The sequence below is a fragment of the Phascolarctos cinereus genome, unplaced genomic scaffold (genome assembly GCF_003287225.1).
Source record: "Phascolarctos cinereus isolate Bilbo 61053 unplaced genomic scaffold, phaCin_HiC Scaffold_2;HRSCAF=192, whole genome shotgun sequence".
NCBI lineage: Eukaryota > Metazoa > Chordata > Mammalia > Diprotodontia > Phascolarctidae > Phascolarctos > Phascolarctos cinereus.
Window position 1 is genome coordinate 296352361 of NW_027555625.1, and position 26012 is coordinate 296378372.

General features: G+C 38.5%; 1 protein-coding gene across 2 annotated transcripts in view; it reads right to left on the reverse strand.

The window, feature by feature from the left end:
* RALGPS1 (Ral GEF with PH domain and SH3 binding motif 1) overlaps window positions 1-26012 on the reverse strand; it is a 606537-nt gene that overhangs the window by 542781 nt on the left and 37744 nt on the right. For both annotated transcript variants that reach the window (XM_020984956.2, XM_020984955.2), the window contains exon 2: window positions 24999-25076. The gene's annotated coding sequence lies outside the window, so the exon portion shown is untranslated. The remainder of the gene's footprint in view (window positions 1-24998; window positions 25077-26012) is intronic.

The window sequence follows — 26012 nt, forward strand, 5'->3', positions numbered from 1 at the left end:
AATGAGGGTTGGTACATTTTCTACAACTTGAGAGTCTTAGAGAGTTGCCTAGAGCACCAAGAAGCTAAGGGACTTGCCCAGGATCAGGCAGAAGAGTATGTGTCAGGGGCAGGATGTGAAGTAGGTCTTCCCAACTCCAGCTCTCTACCTACTTTGCCTCTCTTTATAACAGTTGTAGCTATTAAAAAATTTTTCATTGCGCTGAACCAAAACCTCCCTCCTTACAATTTCTGCCCATTTGTCTGAGTTCTTATCTATGAAACTACATAGAATAACCCCAACTCTTGCTCATATGATAGCCTTTTAAATATTTCAAGACAGTTATAAGCACCCTCAGTTTTTCAAATTGACAATTTTATATCATGACCTCCAGATCTCCTTCTGGTTGCTCTCTTCTTGAAGCTTATCAATTTTTGCTTCTGAAAAGTGACACCAGAACTACACACAATATCCCAGGTGTGACCCAACCCAGCAGAGAAGGGAAGGATGATCACCTCCCTGATTATGAACACCACTACTATTAACATAGCTTAAAATTTTATTAGCTTTTTTCAAAAAATTCTTTATCTTACTAGAGGCTCATAGTGATCTTGTATTTCTCTAAAATCCCTATATCCTTTTCATACAAATGGTACAATATCACCCTTATCCTGTGCATTTGATTTTTCTAACCCAAGTATAACTGGTCTGTCTATACCAGGAGAGGGCAGTGGACTCACACTGACAATGGATGGAGAGGAAGAAGAGGTAGGGGAGGGAAGTCAGGGGATGATAAGGGTAAGAAAAAAGCTCATCCCATCAAAATGATTAGGATGAGGTGTGGGATGGGACATAGAAACAGGATACAATGCAGGTCTGTCTGCCCTTGTACTTAGGATATTCTGAAATACAAAGAAATTCATACATAAACAATGCAAGAAAAGATCACAGTTAGCTCACTGCTGAAAAGCACAGTTACCAAATGAGAGGTCTTTGTAAGGCCTGGAAACCTATGCAGGGAATCTCTCTTTGCACCAAGCAAGGGTGATGCTTGTGTCTGCCCACCGGTGGCTTGTGCAGCAGCACCACCTAGTGTCCATTTCTTTGTGTAGGGATACTATTGAAATTTCAAATCAACAGAGTTGGGAGGGACCTTAGATCACTGATTTCTTTAACACAGAACAGAAAACTCCACTAAAGTGACAAGATCACTGTTTCTGGAGTCAAAATACTTGTGCTCAAATCTCTGGTACATTGCTCGCTATCTGTGTGATCTTGGCCACTTCACTTGCCCTTTCTGGGCCTCAGTTTCCTCCTCTGTCAAATGAGGGTATTGGTGATCTGAAGCTCCAAACATTAGGCTCCTTCAACCAGCTCTTGGTGACTTAAGTAAAGAATAAGGCAGCGAGATTGTACAGTGGACAGAGTGTTGGACTCAGAATCAGGAAGAATTGAGTTTAAACCCTACTTCAGATATTCACCAGCTGTGTGACTCTGGGGAAGTCACTTAACTTCTCTAAGTCTCAGTTTTTCCATGACAGTGTGGATAATAATGGTGCCTTTCTCTCAAGGTTATTGTGAGGATCAGATGAGATCATACATACAAATATTCAGAGAGAGAAACTTTGCAGACCTTAAAGTCCTATATAAATTATTATTACTATTATATTTATAAATAGTTTCCCTATAAGCCTGTGAAATAAGAGGTATAATGATCATTATCTCAATTTATATGTTGGAAAACTGAGGCTCAAATAGGTAATATAACTTGCCCGTGGTTATATAACCAGTGAGCAGAGCCAGAACTCAAATACAGATTTGACCTTGAGTCCATAGTTTCTTCCACTCCACTATCCTGTCTCTACCTCTCTGACACTCCAATGAAGCTCTTTAACATGAAGCCCCTGGCTTGTGTGGACCTCTAATGTTGGCATTAGGCTCTTCTGTTATTCCAGACTCCTTGGAAGACCCAGGGTCATATCGTTCTTGTGGTTAATAATGATCATAGATGTGTTTTCCAGTTCCAGAACTGTAAGCACCATTAGTGTGGACAGGACAAGAGAGAGAGTTGGCAATAGAGCCTCAGCAAATGTCCATAGTGAGGAGGCAGGAGGAAAAGCAAGAGGAAAGCAAAGAGGAATAATTAGTGGGAAAAGCAGAGGAAAGGATAATGTAGCATCACAGAAACCAAGAAGGAAAGGGTTCCAGAACGAAAGATAATCAACAATGTTAAAGACAGCAGAAAGGTCAGTGAGGATGATCATTAGATGTGACAAGAAAGTCATTACTGATCTTGAATGCTATGGTATCAATTGAGTCTTAGGTGTTGCAAGAGATCTTAGACAAATCATTTAGCTCATAATTCTATACACTGTAAGGATTAAAAAAGTGTGTTCCTTAGATCATCATATGAGGAAAGTATTAGAATTATTATTTTCCCTGTGTTACAGTTGAGGAAACTGAGATTGAGAAAAGGTAGACTATACAACTAATCTGTTTCAGAACTACAAGGTGCTCCTTGTAGAGACAATCTTTTTTTTTCCTGCTGGCCAAAATGATAAACTGCCCACAATTGTTTCTAGCATGACAAAGACATAAAGTAGAAATCTGATGCACCTCGGAGAGTTTCATCTAACCCTTTTGTCTTTGCTCCTCTATTGCTTTTTAAAAACTGATACATTTTGTTTTTATTTAATCTACCTATCCATATATGTACATATTACATATATACATGTATATACATACATACATGTATGTATATGCATGTATCCCTTCCTTAAAACAAAGAAGGAAAAGAGTTCAGTAAAACCAATACACCAACCAAAGTGTGATGCTATAGTATTCAGTGTTTCTCATTCACATTCTCTCACCACTACAAAGAAGGGAGGGAGATTTTCATTATTTTTATTTGTATATTTATCAGGAAAAATGGAAGCTGAGAGGAGTCTCAGGCCTCTTCCACCACCACCACTTCTGGTGGCACTTTGTTGGCTAAAGTGTCAGGGAATCCAGATTAACAATCAAGATTTAATGGGCATTAAAAGGAATTTTCTAACTCCAAGTCAGATAGTTGGTTGGGAATATAGATTCTCCTATTTAACTCTGGCCCAGGCTCACTATCCATTTATGCTGCCTGCCTCAGATATGCACACGATGGAGTTCTTGCCTATTTTTTCCATAAATCTTGCTGCAAATCCTCCATAAAAGATCTTCCCGATGGACTACAGGCTTATAAAAGTTCAGAGACAGCATCATAGCACTCTAGCTGTCCATATGTTAACCTTTACTTTTCTTTCATTATTAGCCCACTTTTTCTGATCATATATGTTCCTTTTATACCACTTCTCATGCACAAATCAATTGTCATTGGAATCATTCACATTCCTACAGTGCTTTAAGTTTTATAAAGGTTCTAGGCATGGAGTCAGGAAAACCTGAGTTCAAATCCTGCCTTTAATCCTTTTCAGTTGTGTGATCCCAAACAAGGAGTTTAACCTTTATGTGACTCAGACATTTCCCCAAAATTATCTAAGTCCTAAACAAAGTTACAATCTGCAATAGTGGAGAGAGTTCTCACACTAACAGTTGGCCAAATTGATAAAAATTACAGCTTCTTTACACAGTCCTATAGTTAAAGTTTTTGAAGGTGTCCTTGCCTTACAACATCCCTATGGAACAGACACTGCAAGTATTAATCCCACTTTATAAATTCTCTCTCTTTTCTTTTCTCCTCCTACCTTTATGATCATTCCTCCCCAGTCTCCTTCACTGGCTAGCCATTCCTATCACTTCCTCAAAGTGACAAGATATCCCAAAGCTCTGTTGTGAAACCTTCTCTATTCTTTATCTATACTTTCTCTGAAGGACTTTGTCAGCTCCCCTAGGCTCAATTATAATATCTATGCAGATAACTCAAAGATCTATACATGTAGTCCTGGTCTCTCTCCTGAGCTCCAGGTCTATATCAAGAACTACCCATTAGACATTTCAAACTCAACACGTCCAAAGCAGACCTCATTATCTCTCTCCTTAAACCCATCTCCCTACTAAATGCTCCTATTTCTATAAAAGGCGCTACGAATCTTCCACTTTCCAGGTTCATAACCTCAGTGTTATCCTTAATTCTCCCTCACCCCACATAGCCAATCAGTTGCCAAATCCTCCCATGTCTACCTTCACAATACCTCTCATATTCAACCCCTTCTCTAAACTCACATGCCTCATTCAGGTCTTCATCATCTCCAGCCCAGATTATTGAAAAGTTTCCTAATTGTTCATCCTGTATCAAGTCTCTCCCAACTTCAATCAGCTGCCAAAATGATTTCCTTCATTTCCTTGATCCCTTATTTGATAAGTTCCAGTGGCTTCCTATTACCCCTAGGATCCCATATAAACTCCTCTGGCTGATGCTTCATAATCAGGACATAACCTATGTTTCCAGTCTCATAATATATTACACTCTTCCCCACTCTCTACGAGAGAGAGCAAGCCAACCTTTCTGTTACTCATAAATGGCACTCCATCTCTCATCTCTCTGCCTTTGTATTGGTTATTCCCCATACTTAGAATGCATTCCTTCCTCCCCTCCCCTTCATCAAATACCTAATTTCCTTCAAAAATCCTTCAAGAAATCCATCACTTCCTCTAAGTACAGAAGGCCCTCACTAATCCTCCTAACTTTTCTCATTCCTTAGCTATCTCATATTTATTCAATACTTTAAAACATCCATGTTGTCTCTCCTAATAGAAATGTAAGCACCCTGAGGGCAGAGATCATTTCATTCTTAGTATTTGCAAGCCTAGCCTAGCCCCTGGACACATAAGTATACATTTAATAAATACTTATTAATTGGTGAGGAAAAGAACAAGCAAAAGTACTTGTTCACATGGTTAGTAATCATCAGAGTCAGGATTTGAACTCACATTTCTTGACTAAAAGCTGAGTACAACTGGCCATCTCTTACCCTCTGCCCCTCATCCCTAAAATGTTTGACACATAGAAGTCTGTCACCATGTAATGGCAGCCAGGAGGATAAAATGACTGGACAGATGGAGTGAATGAAGTAGGCAGGCCTGGGAAATCACTGGCTCAGATCCAAAGACACAAAGTTTAACAACATACCTGATGATTTTAAGGGAAGCTGTGAGCACTATCCTATTTGGTAAGAGATTACCAACATTCTAAGAATTAATTGATAATTTATTATCTAAGACTCACTTACTCCCCTGGCTTAGAAACGGGAGGAAGAAAAGAGGCCAAGATGGTAGAGAAGCAGGAAGAGGCAGAGCAAGTTCCCTCTCCCACCACCCCCCAAAAAAGAATTCCTTAAAACAGATCTAGAAAACACCAGACTGAATCCTGATTGGGAAATCCAATTTAAAAAAGAAAAAATCAGTCATTTTTAAAGTCTAAACAAGCATAGGAGTTGAAGAGATCTATAAACACTGGAGTCTAGGCCTAGCAAGGAGCCACATAGCACAGAGCCCTCCAGTAAAGGGAGAGGCAGTACACTAGGGCAAAATGAGATCTCAGGTCCATGCAGGGTACTACGACCTCCTGTGGGAGTGGGAACAAGGAACAACCGGCAGCTTTGCTGTCTACTGTCCAGGTCCAGTCCACAAATCCAGGATAGACTGAGGAGGGGACCTGCACCCAAAGGTGGTATTGTGGGACAAAGAGCAACTGCAATGTAATGTGAGGAGTAAGTCCAGAAATAAGCAACAGCTGCATGGCTGATACCCCATGAGCTATTAAGAGTGGTCTTAGTTCTAACTAGCCTGGTATGAGGGCTGGAAAGAAATCTCAGACCAAAAGGAAGCCTACAGTTCTATCATTCTAAACCAATAGCACTTCCCACCTGGATGAGTGTGGCTGAATTCAGTAGCAATCTACTGCTGCCCAGACTCAAAGCCAGGTCAGAAAGTTAGAGCTCAGACTGAGGGGGGAGAATGGTCAGACTTTGCTCAGCATAAGACCACATTATAAGCAATGAAAGTTTATAAGTCCCTAGCCTAAGCTGTCCCTGAAAGCCTAGAATAATACAATATTCAGTGTCTCAAGAAAGTAGCAACAGGACAAGCCCAGACCTTCCCTTCAGTAATGTCCAGAACTCAACCTCAGCAAGTCTGAAGTTAGGAAGTAGGCTGGAAAAATGAGCAAACACAAAAAGAAGCTCATCATTAAAAACTATTAAGCAAAACCTCAAAGAAAAACATAGTTTAGGCACAAATTCAACTTGAATTCCTGGGAAAAATGAAGCAAGAGTTTTTAAAAGAGTTTAAAATGTTTTTTAAATAAATAGAATACGAGCTTTAGAGGAAAAATGGAAAAGGAATTAACAGTTTGAACCAAAAGGTACAAAATCTTGCCCAAGCAACATACTTCCTGAAAATAAAAATGGACCAAATTAAAGCCAATGACTCCATAAGGCAACAAGAAATACTAAAACAAAGTCAGAAAACTTAAAAGAAGGGAAGAAAACTTAAGGTATCTTATAGCAAAAACAATTGACCTAGAAAAGAGTAGAAACAATTTAAGAGTCATCAGGCTATCCAAAAGTCATGACCAAAGTAAGAGTTTAGATATCATCTTTCAAGAAATCTTAAAAGAAAACTACCTAGATCTCTTAGAACCAGAAGACAAAGTGGAAATAGAATATACTAATAACCTCCTGAAATAAGCCTCAAGATGAAAACTCCTAAGAACATAACAGCCAAAATCCAGAGCTTCCAGGTCAAAGTAAAATAGTGCAAGCAGACAGAAAGAATTTCAATACTGAAGAGGCACAGTCAAAATCACATACAACTTAGCAGCCACCACTATAAAACACTGGAGAACTTGGAATATGATATTCCAGAAGGCGAAGGTACAGGCTTACAACCAAGAATAACTTACCCAGAAAAACTGAGAATGTTATTAATCATACAATAGGAAAAATGTTACTTTAATGAAATAGAGGATGTCCAAACATTCCTGATATAAAGACCAGAGCTGCCTATAAACTGAGAAGTTCAAACACAAGAGTTAAGAGAAACAAATAGATAACATGAGCAAGCAATCTTAAGGAACTAAATAAAGGCAAACTGTTTACAATCTAATATGGAAAGATAATATGTGTGTCCCTCAACCATTTTCAGGGATCGCAGTAGTAGTCTAATTAGACAGAAGGCATAGGAGTAGTTTTGTTATGCCTTAATGATCTTTTAAACAGCATGAAAAGAAGAAAAGAGGAATCGCCATGCTGGGGGACAGAAAAGAGGGAAAGGTTAGGGGAAACTATCTCACTCAAAGTATATAAGTAAAAGTCCATGTAAACAAGGAGGAAGAACAGGGGGAAGCAGTTAACACTTCAATTTCACTCTCATTTGAACAGGTCAGAGAAGGGAAGAATATATGTATGCACAGATTTGGGTACAGAAATATATTTCACTTAAAAAGGAAATAGGAGGGAAAAGGGAGAAAGTGTAAAGGGAACAAGAATTTATTAAGTGCCTACAATGTGCCAGGTGCTGTAGTCAGCACTTTACAAATATGATTTCATTTGATCCCCACAACAACCATGTAAGGTAGGTTCTATTATTATCCCCATTTTGAGGAAACTGAGGCAGCCAAAGTGACTCACCCAGAGTCACACAGCTAGTAAGTACTGAGACTGGATTTGAATTCAGGTCTTCCTAACTCCAGCCCTGGCACTTGATGCACTACAGCACCTAGCTGCCTCAAGGGGCAGCTAGATTAAGGGGAGAAGGTGGAACTAGTCATAAGCAAAGCAACACTAAGTAAGGATGCAAAAAAAATTATAACTTTTTTTGAGGTGGCAAAAAATGGGAATCTGAGGGGTGTCCATCCACTGGGGAATAGATGAATAACTTGTGGTATATAAATGTGATAGAATCTTAATGTGCTATAAGAAATGATGAAAGAAAGTACTGGTGTCCAATAAACCTTGGAGGATTTGTATAAACTGATGCAGAGTGAAGTGAACAGAATCAACAAAATAATTTATGCACTGACCGACTTAAGAACTCTGGTCAGTATAATGACAAGCCATGATTGCAAAGGACTAACGACAAAACATGCTGTCTCTTGATGGAGATGTGAAAGACCCAGAGTGCCAGAGTGCAGAATAAGCCGTATTATATAAATGACAATTTGTTTTGCTTGACTCTATATGTTTGTAACAGGAATTTTGTTTTGTCTTTCATCTTCATTTGGAGGGTGGGATGATGGAATTAGATAGAAGGCCTAAGAGTAGTTTTTTTTATAGAGGACAGATTTTTGCTGATTGCAAAAATAAAATACAATTTATAAAAAGAAAAAAGAGGAAAGAAGTCTTGAGCCTTGGAAGAAGTTAATAAATAATTACAACTACTAGTTAAGAAAAGGAATATTGAGCTTACTTCATGAATTATAGCTACTAGTAAAAGTGAAGTAAAATGTTGGGCTTACTTCATTAATGACATTTTTAATCCAAGACTTATTTATATGTGTGTGTGTGTGTATGAATATGTGTGTGTGTTTACTTTGTAACAGAGACACAAACACAAAACAAATACATACAGATATGAAGACATCCAACTTGACTGCCCTTTATCCCTCTTCCCCTTTCCTCCATGATTATCCCTGATCCAACTCCTAACTCAGTTCTACGGCCAACAGTTATTGTCACGAATTACATCTTTCAGTCATCCTTGACCAGCACGTGATCATCTATCCAAACGGCAGCCTGACACATTGAGCCCAGACAAGTTAGGACAGACCCACACTATGTGTGGCACAATGACTGTATGCCAGCCTGGGCAAGTGCCCTTTCCCTAATTTCCAAGAAAGAGTAGCTAAAGAATCCCTCTGTATACTCTGTACACAGGCTGTACTTTGGACTGCAAGGTGGTGGTTCCAGGAAAGGGCTCTGGAGCTAGAGCAATAGCAAAGTGACTCAACAGAAGGGTTTCAGGAGAGAATCTTCCAAGAGAGAAGGTATAAGAGAGAGAAGGGAGTGAACAAGCATTACAAACACTGGGGTCAGGATCTAGCAGGGAGCCACACCAAGCACAGAGCCTTTAGCAGGGAAGGCAGCCAGCAAAAGTCATTCTGGGGCAGTATGTAGTGACAGAATATGTTAGGAGGGGACAAGGGCAGGAAGAGGCAGAGATGCTTTGGCTAATATAGGGACACTGCCTCTGGGGAATGCTTCCAACAGGAATAAATCACTTTTAAGACTGACCTAGTTATCTTTGAGTCTATTTGAGAGTGCAAACATGGGTACTGGTCCTAACAAGTTATACCACATTAAACTGACCAGTCTGGCCAGGGGTTTGAGGGAAAACTGCATTAGGAAACCACTGTTGTCATCATGAAGCCATGCAGAGTCTAGAAGTCCCCTTCAAAATTCCCATAAACACTTCATGAATGACATCTTTTAGGATGTCATCTACTAGAATGTGATCATTTGCAATGGCACACACAGCCCAGACATGCCAGGGCAATTCCACACTACATCAGAAGCAAATGCCAGTTCAAGGGAAAGCATTGTACCCTTGACTCAGGAAGGATTCCTTAATCACATCATTATCATTTAACGTACCTTAATGAACTCACCAAAGACTCTGATACGGATAGTTGGTTGCTCATCTCTGGACATAATCCAACTGATTAAAGTCCTCCCCAAGATGTAGTACCCATAATTGAAAACCTGAAATTCAATTTTCTAAATACGGTCAGACTAGGGCAGAATCAACAATTGAATTATCATCTCCTCTTTCTGGAGGTTATGCTTCTCAATGCAGCCCAAGGTCACATTAATTTTTTTGGCTATATTATACTATTGGTTCATATTATATTTTTAGCATACTAACCCCCAGGTCTATTTAGCATTACCTTTTGTCTAGCTGAATCTCTCCCACAGCGTACTTGGGGTCAAAAATAAACATTCACATAAGAATAGGAATGTACATTTTTCCATATTAAGCTTCATTTTATTACATTCAATTCAACAGTCTAGACTGAAAAGATCCTTTTCTCATCCCCAGCTTCTCCTTGGGTACTACAAGAATCCATGGATGTCATGGGTGACAATCTGAGAGTGGAGAGAGGAAAACCCCACATCTAAAAAGCATATCTTTCAGGCTGGGATTACACTATGGATTAACAACTCAAAAAACAAACAAAAAAAAAAGCTTGCAAGTTCAACTAATCTCTACTTTCTAAATGATCTGTGCATACTAGGAACTTGGACAGTATTACCACAGTAGATGGTTAAATCAAAAATCGAAATGTTGAGTTTAAAATATTCTTCAATGTGCCCCCATTGATCCCTGGCCTCTATGATACCCATTTTGCACCTGTTGTCATAGCATTTTGAGGGCGGCATACAGAACACATAGGCATGATTCAAAAAGAATTCATTGTTGATTCTTTGGTTTCCTGTGTCTGTTGAACTGTTTATAACCCAGAGCCAACCTCAGCACAAAAAAAGGTTAGGATGGGGTCCTCAGCCTGACAGGAAGATGAAGGGTTATAAGTAAGTATGGACTATTAAGGTCAGAATATCCAACCATAATGACAACCTTCCCACTGCCATGATTACCATGGCTGAGTGTGTGATGGTTTGGTAAACTCCCTAACCTGCCATTCAGTCTCCTCAACTGTAAAATGAAGGATTTGGTATAAATGACCTCAAAGGTCCATCTATCTCTAAATCTATGCTCTTATGACAATAACCCTATTTAAGGGCCTCCATGGTCTGGCTCCAACCTGCCTTCCCAGATTTCTTTCCACTCCGGACTCCCCTGCCCCTGATTGGTGAGCTTTTCTCCTTACCTTGCCAGAGTTCAGTTCACACTGCATTCTATTCTCACCTCACCATGAGCCTCTACTCTAACTGTCCCAGCCAAGATACTGCTGGTTCCCCTAACTGAAGGAGCCCCTCACTGGCGCCAGCCCTCTATACAATTTCCTGCAGTTTCCTCCCCATACCCATTTGGGTGCCCTCCTCTCTCACCGTCTAGCATCTTTTTGTCATCTTCTTCCATTATAATGAGTTCCTTGAAGGCAGTGATCACCTTGCTTGATTGCATATAGTGCCTAGAATACGGTCAGTGCTTGATAAATGTTTCTCTCTCACATTACTCCCCTTCATGAACTCTACATGAAGTATATGGGTTATCTAAATATCTCCTTTGCGCCTGTCACATTCTATCTTGTATCATACTTATCTGTGCCCATTTCAGATTCCTGCTATTAGATTGCAAATTTCTTAAGGACAAGGTCTGTCATTTTTCAGCTTTGCATCCCTTGTACTGAGCACAGGGCCCTACTCATTGGTGGTACTTCAAAAAGGGCTGTTAAATTTAATTGGTTTTGGAATTATCCTAAAAAAGAGACTAAAATACCACAGCCTATAACTACTCGTAGTCACATATCCCAAGGAGATCAAATAGAGAAAGAAGGCTTCAAATAAACTAAAATATTTATAACAGCATCCTTTATAATAACAAAGAACTGGAAATAAAGTGGATGCCCATTGATTGTGTAATGTTTTAATAAATTGTAGTATATTAATATAATGGAGTATTATTACGCCATAAGAGACAAATATGAAGAATACAGAGAAATATAGGAAGACTTATATCAACTGATATAAAATGAAGTAAGCAACACCAGGAAAGCAATATACACAATGACCACAGTGTAAATGGAAAAAAACAATAATTTTAAAAACTGAATATTGAACAAACTCATCCTGAAGAAGAGACAAAAGAATCTTCCTCCTTCCTTTGCAGAGGTGGGTGGCTATGGGTTACTGACCACTGTTTTCAGTCAGATTCAGCTGATAGACTAGTTGGTTTTGCTGAATTGTTTTTTTTTCTCTGTGTAATGTCAGATGATCCTCTAGGTAGGAGATGGAGAAGGGATATATTTAGAAGTGAAAGGGATATAATACAGATAGATAAAAAATTCAAAACAAATAGAATAAATTAAATTTATATTCTCCAATGCCCACCATCACCTCCTCTCCTTATTGGTTTTTTTTGATCCTTACAACAATCCTGTAAGGAAGACACTGGATAGATTCTCATCATCAATTTTCAAGGAAGAAACTAAGTTCATAAAGATTAGTTCATATAGCCAGTAAGTGGGAAAGTCTAGACTTGAACCTAGGACTCTTGACTCAGTCCAATTCTCCTTTCTCTATACCACTGGTGTCAAATTCAAACCAAAACAAATCCCTACAGATATGTGTTGACTTATAAAACCACAAGTTAACATTATCTATGTTGTACTATATTTTTATTATTTTGTTAAACATTTCCCAATTACATGTTAATCTGGTACCACTAACTCTAAGGCGTCACTTAATGATCAAATTAAATTTTCATCCTAGGCCACTGACCCCAAAATGGCCCCAACTGTACCTAGCTCCCACCAGCACATACAGACCAGTGGGGTCCCAGAGAAAGACACTAACTTCTCCATGACACAAAAGACAGGGCACTCCTGCCCTGACATGGTCTTTATCTTAAGAGATAAAGTGCACAGAATGAGGGAGCTGAAAGCTCCCTGTACTCTGTTCTAGTGAGTCTACTTCTGAAATGTTATATTCAGTACAGTTTTAAGAAGGACAGTGACAAACTGCTGTATGTTCAGAGAAGTGTGACCATGGATGGTAAGGAAGGTGGCAATCATACCATGAAAGGTCTATTCAAGGACTTGAGCATGCTTAACCCAGAGAAAATATGACCTGGGTGGAGGACTGGCTAGGGGTAGAGGGAAAAGATAATTCAAGGATCGTCATATGAAAAAAGAACATCCACTTATTTGGGACATTGTAGAAGGAAGTTCTCCTCATTTATGGATTAGAATAGATGACTACTAAGGTTCTCTTTCAACTCAAAGACTTTGTCATTTGACAACTGAGTAGCATCAGCCTCTACCTCAGGGTAGCATACACAACTCAGGAAACCGTTGATGACAAGTTCAGTCATGGGCACTGAAAGGAGGGAGTGCCTCATACACCAAGGGCTAGGACAGGCTATTCTTCAAATGGGTGCTCAGAAGACTAAACACCCATAACCCTAAGAGGGCTTCAGTGTGTAAGTCTGCACTTCTGTGCTGCAATTATCAGCTTACATTTATCTATATAGGTAGTTTTGGGGGCAACATGGTATGGTGGAAAGAAAACTGACTCTGGTGTTAGAGGATATGGGTCCAAATTCCACCTCTGTCATTTACTACCTGTATGACCATGGGCAAATCACTTAACATTCCTGGGGCTGTTTTCTCATCTGTAAAATGAGGGGATTAAACTAGAGGGCCTCTGAGGTCCCTACCAATTTTTCACTCATGAACCCATGACCCTGTGAGATTTATCTCCTTCCTAAATCATAAGGTCTATATGAGCAGAGGTTGTGTCTTAGAGTTTAATCTCCCCAATACAGAATATCAAGGGCTTATAGGAGAAAACTGTAATCCATAATTGTGTCAATTTTTAACAGGTTAGGAAAACTTCAAAAATTTCCCTAATGACACATGCATACTATGTGAATTGTCTTTAACCTTCCCCAATGTGTGTGTATATGTTTATACACATTTTTTTCAAGGCTATTGACTTTATTGGTTTTTAAAAACTCTTTACAATGGCAGCGAATGTCATTCTGCCAAAAGATTACCCAAATAGCAAAGTGGGAACCTAGAGACCCATTCAGGAAAGCTGACCATCACCACTGGAATTTAAGGGACAGAAGGGACATGAGTATTCTGAGAGAACAGGGATGCTGAAATGAGCAAACATAATGATGAGACAATTCTCAGAGTAGAGGAGAAAGCATAGGGAAGGACAGTAAAAACCATTCCTTGGTGGGGTGGGGAGGAATATGGAAAGGACGGAGGGACAGGATTTCCTACTCGGGGGTGCTAACTCTGAAGACCTATCACGAAAGCATCACACCATTCTTGATGGCAGCAAAGGCAATCTGCTTGGCATTATCCCGCTGGCTGTCTTTGAGCTGCTTCTGGAAAAGGTCTTTATCTTTTTTCAGCACCAGGAACTAGCCAAGGCCACAAAGATTCACTGTGGCTTTGGCTCTGCCTCAGTAATAAAAAAAAAAAAGAGCCACTCTCTTGCCAAATGGCTGTTCCCACCATTACCTCAATTCAGTATCTCTCAATTATATCTTTAATATGAACAACTTCATGGGGGTAAAGTTTATCTACCATGTCGAGAAGGACTTCCTTTTATTGAATTTCTAAAGTAAGTCTTTTAAGCTTTAAAGGGTATAATCTAACTCTAAAGCATCACTACTTTCTTCAACTGATCCTCCTTTGGCATATCCTGGTTACCCTTCTCCAAAAATGTCCTTCAGTCTGTCGCATAGAACTAATCCTCTTCTGGCACAAATTCTAGTTCCCTGACCATCCTAGTTATCCTTCTCTGAAAATGTCCTTCAATCTGTTACATACACCCAAACACAATACCCTGGATATGGTCTATCCTTGGCAGAGAAGAGCAGGACAACCACTAGGCCTCTCAAGGCAGTCTAGGATATTCATTTGGGTGGTCATAACTTATTGTTTAACTCATATGGAACCTGCAGTTCACTAAATCTCCCAGACCATTTTCACATAAGCTATTATATAGACACATGCCTCCCATCCTGCCCAGTTAATTTTTTGGAGCTTAAGTGTCAAATGTTAACTTTATCCCAATTAAATTTCATCATTAGATTTGGGTCACCTTTCTACATACATACATGGATACAGACTCTATTACCTAATGTGTTAGCTATCCCTCCTAGCTTTATGTAATTGGCAACTTTGCTGTCTATGGTGTTTATGCCTTCATCAAATGTTGTTGATTAAAGTGCACAGGGGCCAGGACAGATGTCTGGAATACCACTGGAAACTTCCTCCCAAGGTTACATAGAAATACATAAGACCATTAGCTTGAAATTCATTAACTTAGGGGCAGCTAGATGGTACAGTGGGTAGAGCTCTGGCCTTAGAGTTAGGAGGATATGAGTTCAAATCTAGTCTCAGACACTTGACACTTACTAGGTGTGTGACCCCGGGCAAGTCACTTAACCCCGATTGCCTCACAAAAAAAAAAAGAAAGAAATTCATAAGAACAATGCTGTTATTGAGTCATTTTTCAGTCATGTCCAACTCTTCTTGACCCCATTTGTTTTTTGTTTTGTTTTGTTTTGTTTGGGGGGTATATTTTTTGGCAAAGATACTGGAGTGGTTTATTATTTTCTTCTCCAGCTCATTTTACAGTTTTACAGGAACTAAGACAAACAGGGTTAAGTTACTTGCCCAGGGTCAAAAAGCCAGTAAGTATCTAGGGCCAGATTTGAACTCACAAAGATGAGTCTTCCTGACTCCAGGCTCAGCACTCTATCCACTGCACCACCTAGCTGCCCTAAAAGAACAAAAGCTTGGTAATAAGAGTTTACATGTTTATAGTTCTTTGAGGCTTACAATGTACTTTTCATACACATTATATGTAATCTGAGGCAGGTCAAATAATAATATTGTCCTCATTTTTCAGATAAGGAAACTGGAAAAGTCAGTTCACTTTTCTGAACCCCAAAGACTTAGAAAGTGCTTTACATATACTATCTCATGGCATTCTAGGATCATAGAAGTAGAGTTGAGAATCACCTTAGAAGTCACCTAGTGAAACCCTTTCATTTTACAGGTAAGAAACTGAGGCCCAGATGGGTTAAATTATTTACCCAAGGTCACACAGGCAGTTAATAGCAGAGCTACCTGTGAAGTAGACAATATATCACTGTATGCATTTAACAGATGGGTAGGCTAAGGCTTGGAGTAAATTGACAGCTGGTAAGTATAGGAAGTGTAAATCCTCACTTTTTTTGTTCTCAGTCAGGAATTCTTTTTAGAGCTTTATGTTGTCCCCATTTCTCCTGGCCTTTTCAGGTTAATTCCTTTTTCTATTCACACAGCATAAATCTGGCCAAGTATTTGTAGCCGGCCAACTGACCTAAATAATTATCCTCAGTCCCAGTGTGAATGCTGAATCCTACTAAGTAAAAGTAGTACAAGCATGCTGACATTTCCTAAAGTACATCCGTGAGGAATTGGATGAAGCAACCCACTTTTCATGATGACCATTTGTAGAGTTTCTCATTTTTTCCAGTCTGCTAAGTCCAAATTTGCCAAGCTTCAAATTGTGGTGCAAGGGTTCTCTTAAATTTGGCATTTTTAGAAGGGCTGGTTGCTTAATCTTTGCTCTGATATATCAAGGATCCATGGTTTAATTCACATACGTACTCCTACCAGCATATATCACAAAGATATGCTGTAAGAAATCATGAAGGGGGTGGTTCCAGAAAAACCTGGGAAGATTTATATGAACTGAGAAAGAGAGAAGTGAGAACCAAGAAAACAATTTACATAGTAACAGCAATATTGTAAAGAAACTCCACTGTGAAAGACGTAATAACTCTGATCAACACAATGATGCACCACTGTTCCAAAGGACTCATGATGAAACATGCTGTCCACCTCCAGAGAGAGAACTAGTGGACTCTGAGTGTATATTTAAAAATATTTTTTTCTATTTCTTTTTTTTAAACATGGCTAATGATAATTTGTTTTAAATGACTTCCTATTGACTTTTTTTTTTACCTTCTCAATCATCGGAAGAGGGAGAAAATCTGGAACTGAAAATCAAATAAAATTGAATGAAAAAAAAAAGCACAGAATTTGAGAGTTCAAAAGGACTATCTCATGCAATGTACTTATAGAACGAATCCTGGCTCAGATTCTTAAAATCTAGCCACTGCTCAGATTCCTTAAGAGTCTGCCCAATATGACAGATGTTCCAATAAACCTTGTCTTTGGCTAAAAGAAGACTTGGGTCAAATTCTTTTAAGTAGTATCCACGTGTTGTGATTTTGGGGTCCCAGCACCCCCAAACTGTTAGACCTCAACAGGATCACAAAGAGTTGGACATGACTGAAAAATAGTTGAACAGAAACAACTATGTGCCAGGCCTTGCGCTAAGCCCTGGGGATACAAATAAGAAAAAGATAGAGAGTTCCTGCCCCAAGAAGTAAAACCAAAAGGAAGCCCCAGACAATCGGGGTTGAGTGACTTGCCATGGTCACACAGCTAGTGAGTGTCAAGTGTCTGAGGCTGGATTTGAGCTCAGGTCCTCCTGACTCCAAGGCCAGAGCTCTATCCACTGTGCCACATTGCTGCCCCCATCAGTGCAGCATTCAGTTACAAAGTGCTTCCAGCCTGGGAAGACTTGTATGAACTGTTACAGAAGAAGTGAGCAGAACCAGAAGAAAAATTTACACAATAACTATAATAATGTAAAGGAAAAAGACTTTGCAGGATTTATGAACTCCAGTGGAATGACCAAACATGACTTTAGAGGATTGTTGATGAAATATGCTTCCCACATCTTGACAGAGAGGTGATGGACCAGAGGGGTAGGATGAAACATACTTTTTTGGGCATGACTAGTATGTAGATTTGTTTGGCTTGACTATGCTCATTGGTTACAAGGGAGGTTTCTACATTTTGAGGGGAGATTGGGCAGGGAGAGAATTAGTGGATAGAGGGAGAGTAATGATAGTGATTTTTTAAAAAGAGTATTAATGAAGCATCTATAAAAATGCATAGAATGGAACAGCAGAAGATTCAGCATAAGACAACTTTGGAACTAATGTGAGGAATACATGATATAGTTAACACCCAAACTGTATATAATGAATACACGGTTTCATGTATAATATTCCCTTTCTGTTCTTCTCTGAATATGGAAAGGCTTATATTCACTGGTGTTTGTTGAGATCAGAATAACAAAAACTAACCACTTATTAAATGAAAAAAAAAACACCAATGTGCTTTCAAAAAAAAAAAAAAGGAATCCCCACCATAAGACACCAAATTGCCTCCCAGCCTCTGCTTGAAGACAGAATCATAGAATTTAAGAGTTACGAGTCACTTTTGTGGCAATCAAATCCAATTTGCCCATGAAAAGAATCTCCACTGTATCATACCTAGCAAGGGGTCATCCAGCCTTTGCATGAAGACCTCCAAGGAGGGGAATCCCACCATGCTTCAAGGTATCCCATTTAACTTTTGGACAACTCTAATTAGAATATTTTTCCTGACATCAAGCTTAAATTTGTCTCTTTGAAACTTCCATCCCTATTCTTAGTTCTACTCACTAGGGCCAAATAGAGTAAGTATAATCAATTTCTCTTCTACATAATAGCTCCTACAACTACTGTACTTTATGACAGCTCTCATGCACTCCCTGAGTCCTCTCTTCTCCAGATTAAACATTCCTAGGTCTTTTAATTGATCCTCACAGAAGACTGAATCCTTTGCCATCCTGATTGCCCTCCTCTGGACACTTATCAATTGTTTTTTTCTCAAACCACAGGCTCAAAACTGAAGACAATAATCCAGATGAGGTCTAATAAGGGAAGAGTACAGTGCCACTGTCATTTTATGTTCCTAGAAGCCATCCCTCTCTTAATGTAGTCCAAGATTGCATTAACTTTTTTGACTGCTACGTCACACTGCTTTGTAGTCTACTAAAAGCACAATCTCTTTTTCAGAACTACTACCTAATCATGCCTCTCCCCATCTTGCACTGGTGAAGCTGATTTTTTTTTGTACCCAAGAATAAACTTTAAATTTATCCCTATTGAATTTCATCTTATCAGATTAATCCGTTCCTTTAATCTCTCAAGATCTCTTTGGAAATTGACTCTCACCATCTTATCCCTTCCAGTTTTGTGTTATATGCAAATTTTATGAGCATGCCATATATGCCTTTATCCAATTCATCAAAGTTAAATAGAATGGGTTGAGAACAGATCCCTAGGGTAGCAAATTGAAAACTTCCCACCAAGCTGACCCTGAACTATTGTTGACTACTCTTTCAGTCTAGCCATCCAGCCAGTTCTTAATCCACCTAGTTGTATTATCATCTAATCTACATCTCTCTATCTTCTCCATAAATTACTTTGATCAAGGCTCTGCTAGAATCTATATCCAAAGCATTTCCCATCTACTAGTTTAGTAAAACTGAAAAAAAGGAAGTTAGTTCGTGTGACCTACTCTTGATGAAGTCATGATGGCTCTTTGTAAATACCTCTTTACCTATCTAGATATTCACAACTATCTCTTTAATAATCTGCTCTAAATATGTCCAACGAATAGAAGCCAAGGTCACTGGTCTAAAGTCTGCAGCCTCTGTTCTCTTCTCTTTTTAAAAAAAGAAGACATTTTCCTTTCTACTATGTTGTGGTACTTCTTCCCTTTCCCATAATCTTTCAAATATTATTGACAGTGGCTCAGCAATCACACCTGCCAATTCTTTCAGTACCCAAGAATGTAGTTAATAATAACAACTAGCCTTTAGATAAAGCTGTGAGGTTTGCAGAGGGCTTTACAAATATTATCTCATTTTATCCTCTCAACAACACCTAGAAATAGGTGTTATTATTATCTCAATTTAAAGAGGAGGAAACTGAAGTAAAGAGATTAAGTGATTTGCCCAGGGTCATACATCTAATAACTGTCTGAGACCTAGTGTATTTATAGAAGAAGGAAAAAAGTCAAACTTTAAAAAAAATATTAGAGACAAATGGAGGAAAATATAAACCTAACTCATAATTTTAAATATGAATGGATTAAATGATCCAATAAAACTAAAAAAAGAATGACAGATTAGATAAGAAAACAAAACCCTACAATCTATTGCTCATGAGAAACATATTTTTACAAAAGATAGACATGGACTAAAACTGAAGGGACAGAAAAAAATTTACTCTGCATAAAGTGAACCCAAAAAAGCAGGAGTTGCAATCAAGAGATCTGATAAAGGGAAAACAAACATATAAAAAATAAAAAGGATAAACAAGTAAACTGCATTATGCTGAAAGGAACTATAGATTACAAACCAATATTAGTACTAAACTCATATGCTCCAAGTGCTTCATATAAATTCATAAAGGAAACATTAACTGAACAAGAATACATATATAGTAACACAATACTGACAGGAGACTTCAATGTCTCTTTCTCAGTTTTGGAGAAATATAACAAAAAGGGAAAATATGGAACTGAAAAAACTGATGGAGAAACTAGAGCTAATAGACTTTATGGCATCTTCTAAGTAGGACTGCAAAAGAATACATGTATTTCTCAGAACCATATGGAACTTTTAACAAAAATTGACCATATATCAGGACATAGAGATATCATAAACTAATGTAAAAAGGTAGAAATAGTAAATACATTCTCTATGGACCATTATGCAATTTTTTTTCAGAAGTCATTTCTGAAGGAACTACGAACAAAAGACACAAACCCAAATGGAGACTTAACAATGAAATTCTAAATAACAAATGGGTCAAAGAACAAATCATAGAAACAATTAATTGTTTAATAAAATAATCAAAGAAAATTATTATAGTGATGAAACAACATACAAAAATTTCTAGGATAGAGTAAAACTTTTCATTTTAGTAGCGCCTGTCAGAGCTCGTGCTCCAATGATAAAGCTTCAAAGAATCCAGGGTCTTCCCTATGCCACAGTGAAGTATCAGAAGGCATCAGTAAGATTTTTTAATATGAATTTGCAATTGTCTCTGATATCTCTTCACTGTTTAATCTTATATAAAACCACTTTACCTCCCTAATCTTAGATTTCCTCAACTATTATAAGAATAAACATTCAGTAAATTTACTGCTTCATTATTACTATTAATTTTGCACTTTATTTTTTGGGGGGCAATTGGGGTTAAATGACTTGCCCAGGGCAGCTGATAAGTGTTAAGTGTTTGGCCTGAGGCCAGATTTGAACTCAGATTCTCCTGACTTCAGGGCCAGTGTTCTATCCACTGTGCCACCTAGCTGCTCCAATTTTTCACTTTAAACCCAAGGCACTATATATATGGATCATAATTGTTAAAACTAAATACATTGGCATATTAACATATTACTGGAGGAACTATGAACTAGTACAATCATTCTGGAAAGTAATTTAGAATTTTGCAAATAATGAACTATATTGTCCGTACCCTTTAACCTAGATTCCACTTTTAGTCATATACCCTTCCAGGAGGTCATTGACAAAAAGAAAAGCTCCATAAATATAAAAATATTTATAGTATCCTTCTTTGTTGTAATCAGAGAACTAGAAAAAAGTAGATGTTGATTGGGAAGGAGGCTAAATAATTGAGGTACATGAATGTAATTGAATTTTACTGTATGGTAAGAAATGAGTATGATTAAGGCAGTGAAACATGGAAAGACTTCTGTGAATAACAGCAAAGTGAAATAAGCAGAGGCAGGAAAACATTACATGCAATAACTACAATAATATAAGCAGAAAGAACAACAATATAAAGCAATGGAAAACAAAAGTTGGAAAATTTTTTTAAAAAAGTTTGGCCCCAAAGAAGAAATATGAGATAATATTTCCTCCCATCCCCCAATTCATTTACAGAGGTTCATGGTATGGAACATTTAATACAATGTCAGATTTTTTTTTTGATGCATTGGTTTTGCTGAACTTTTTTCTTTTCTTTCTCTTCATCTTGCAGAAAGCAGAATTTTGGAAAAGAGTTGCTAGGTATGAGGATGCCTAACCTGGAAAAGTTGCCAAAGAAATTACTCAGTACAATTCCCATTCCAACTGCCCCATCTATACAGCCTTCCTCCTCGATCTGAAATAACTATAATAAACTCCCATTTCTATAGTCCCTAAAAAACTTACCTGGAACCATCCTTCTGTGGTAAACAATACAGATATTATAATCTCCAATTTACAGATGAAGAAATTGAGGCAGAGAGAGGTGACACAATTAATTCAAGGTCGCACAGCTAGCATCGTCAAGCACAAACTGTGATCTACCCCTGGTCTTATCTAGCTTAAGACAAATCTAGAAAAGATCCCCTCCCCACCTTCCTCCTCTTGCTTCCAGGTATGCCCTGCAGCTGCAGGATTGAGAATCCAGGGAGCTGTGGAAACAGGCCAAGGAATACACAAATGGTATATGTATTTTGCTAGAACCATTCCAATGCACTTATCATATCACACTGTATATGATATACTGATACTCCAGATACTCACATTGCATCTAAACTTCATCCTATAGTATGGGAGATAAACAGTTGAGTTCAATTTCAGTAAGAAAATACAAAGGATAGGGAGAGAAAAGATGTCCCCCCTTCTCTGATATGTGCCTTTTCTCCTCTCCATGCACCTGCCTTGTCCCACTTTTACTGCTTGATCTAGATTTCTGTCCTGTGCCTGCATTTGAGCATGCCCATGCACATACACAAGCGTACAAACACACACACACACACACACACACACACACACACACACACACACACACCCTGTCTGCTTAATTGCCCCTTCTGCCCATAGGACCATTTGGACTGGCCTCTCCTAGCAGGCTACACAAAGAATGAAGTACGGACCAGCTAAATTTTCTGCTCAGACTCTCTGAAGTGATGTATTAAGGAGGATAAGGACATATAAGACAACCATCAACAAGAAGACTGTCATTGGAATGATGGAGAGACGGAAAAAGGAAGGGATAGGGAACTCCTACTATTAGGAAGTCAGATCCAAGATATGTGTTTTTTGATTAGTGAGCTTTGTTGTGTTTATTTTAGCTGTATTCCCAGCACAGTGCCTTGCATATAGCAGGTGCTTAATAAATGCTTCTTGAATGCAAGTGAGTATGGAGGGGGAAGGTGGTGGGGAAAGAAATTAAGGATGAAATTGTACATGATCTCAAGGAAGTATTCAACTTTAATTTGTATTGCAGGTACTCAAGAATTAATAGAAGATAAATCCAGGAGAGATGATTTAAAAATTATTGGACTACTGAAAGCCATGATCAAAAAAAGAGCCTACACATCATCTTTCAAGAAATTATCAAGGAAAACTGCCCTGATATTTTAGAACCAGAGGACAAATAGAAATCGAAAGAATTCACCAATCACCTCCTGAAAGAGATCCCCAAAGGAAACCTCCTAGGAATATTGTAGCCAAATTCCAGAGTTCCCAGGTCAAGGAGAAAATATTGCAAGCAGCCAGAAAGAAACAATTCAAGTATTGTGGAAACACAATCAGGATAGCACAAGCTTCTACATTAAGAGACTGCAGGGCATGGAATACAATATTCCGGAAGGCAAAGGAGATAGGATTACAATCAAGAATCACTTACCCAGCAAAACTGAGTACAATCCTTCAGGGGGAAAAATGGATATTCAGTGAAATAGAGGACTTTCAAGCATTTTGATGAAAAGACCAGAGCTGAATAGGAAATTTGACTTTCAAATACAAGACTTGAGTGAAACATGAAGAGGTAAACAGGAAAGAGAAATCGTAAGAGACTTATTAAGGTTGAATTGTTTACATTCCTGCAAGGAAAGATAATATTTGTAACTCATGAGACCTTTGTCAGTATTAGTGTAGTTAGAGGGAAAAATTATATGTATGTAGATAGATAGATAGATAGATAGATAGATAGATAGATAGATAGATAGATAGATAGATAGATAGAGGGCACAGGGTGAATTGAAGATGAAGGGGTGATATCTGGAGAATAAAATTAAGGGGTGAGAGAGGATTATACTGGGAGAAGGAGAAGGGGAGAGGTAGAATGGGCTAAATTATCTCACATAAAACCGACAAGAAAAGGCTTTTACAGTGTGGGGGAAGTGGGGAAAGGTGAGAGGGAATGAGTGAATCTTATTCTCATAGGATTTGGCTTAAGGAGGCAATAACATACACACTCAATTGGGTATGGAAATCTATCTTACCCTACAGGAAAATGGGGGGGGGGACAAGAGAGCAGGGGATAATAGAGGGGAGGGCAGATTGGGGAAGGGGGTAATCAGAAGTCAACACTTCTGAGGAGGGACAGGGTCAAAAGAGAGAATAGAATAAATGAGGGGTGGCATAGGATGAAGGGAAATACAGTTAGCTTTTCACAACTGTTTTGCATAACTACACATGTATAACTTGTATCGAGTTGCTTGCCTTTTCAATGAGGGTGGGTGGGAAGGGAGGAAGGGAAAAAGTTTGGAACCCAAAGTTTTAAAAACACATGTTTAAAAAATTGTTTTCACATGCAATTGGGAAATAAGAAATACAGGAAATGGGTATAGAACTAGCTAGATCTGTCCTACAAGAAAATAGAAGGGGAAGGAGATAAGAGAAGGGGGGAAGAGATAGAAGGGACGGCAGATTAGGGGAAGGGGTATTCAGAATGCATGCCATCTTGGGGTAAGGGTTGGGGGAAGATGGGGATAAATTTTGGAACTCAAAATCTTGTGGAAGTGAATGATGAAAACTAAAAATAAATAAATTAAAAAAGAATTAATAGAAGAGAAAAGCAATTTGGACTGACTGTATAAAAGTAATACTAATCACAGTCACTTATTTGAACCACTTATCAGTTGTGCTGAATTTCCAGACAGCCCAATAATGATCACATACAACCTTACTTTAATATTTCAAGGATCTAAAGTTTCATCTATACAAGCAATCCCTCTCTCCTAACTGATGTAGATTCCAACCATTCCAAGACTTTGGATGGTTTCAGGAGTTGTCATGGCAAAAAAAAAAATCATCACACCATAGTGACCAGTCTTCTGGGCATAAGCCTCTACAGACCAACCTAGGCTAGTCCTTTGGAGACAGTTGCACACATACTCAAAGCCTTTTCTTCTTGGTAGGATCTACCAGGGCTTATTATCTACTGACACTGCTTATGAGAGTTGAGGGGTCCCCTCTATGCCAGGATGCAGTGTCAGAAGAGGATGACATCATTAAATACATCAAATAAATTTATAATGCTGCCAGAGTGGGATTGGATCACAACAGTAATTTCTACTCACAGATGCTCAGCCTTCAGTTTTTTGCTCATGTGGTTACCTGTTCATGACAGAAGCAAAAACTAAAGGAAAAATGATCAGATTTCAAGTTCAGAGTAAGTGAACTTACCTGTCATCTACATTGCTGTGCATATTGCCAATTCACCAGGCACAGGATTAGGGCACGTTTCTTTCAAAACAGCAAGTTCTATAAAAGAAAGGGAAATAATTCCATTGACCTCAATGTTGCACATTGGATTGTTCATTTTTCAGATATACATGCATTCTCTAACTCATAAACATCTTAAGTGTCCAACAAGTCTGGAATTTAAAACATGGTACATCATTTCCTACTGAAATAATGCTCTACATATTCTAGTCATTTTCTCAATGGGCTCATGAGTCTATCCAACATATAAAATAGAGGAAATTAATTTATATACCCATTTAATCCTTTTAAGTATGAGAGCTGACTAGATAGACCTCTAAGGTCTCTTCCAGATCTAATAGTCTGTTATTTGACATCCTATGGTCTAAGGTTTCTTCCAACTCTGACATTCTATGATCTTACCAGAGCTGAGGGGGGCCCATGGGCTTGGGAAGGTAGCTATTAAGGAAGCCATCTAGGAGGTAGCACAACAAGGAGGAAAAAAAAATACTTGGCCTAGAATAAGATAGCTTAGATTCAAATGTGAGCTCTGATACTTACTATCTGTGTGACCACAGGTAAGTTACTTTCCTTCTCTAGACCTCAATGTCCTCCCACATGAAGTGGGGATAACCATAGTTGTAATGCCTACGGGATTTTTATAGATATTAAATGAGATAATGCATATAAAATCTTTTGGAAGACCTTGGCCAAGTCACTTCACTCAGAAGTGAGACTTGAATCCAGAACTTTCTAGCTTTCAGGATGGCTCTCTATCCTCTATATCATACTGCTTTTCTGTGTTGTCAATAGCTTCCAAAATAATGCTACTGTTCACTGCCATGAAAACTTCTTTCTTATATCAACATTGACTCAGCCATACTAAGTATCTGCTAATCATGTGATACCATGGTTTCATGAGAATCAAAATTTTAAGTGAATCAAAACGCCAAATGACAGAAAAGACACCAGGGGCATATCTAACCAGAGGAGGAG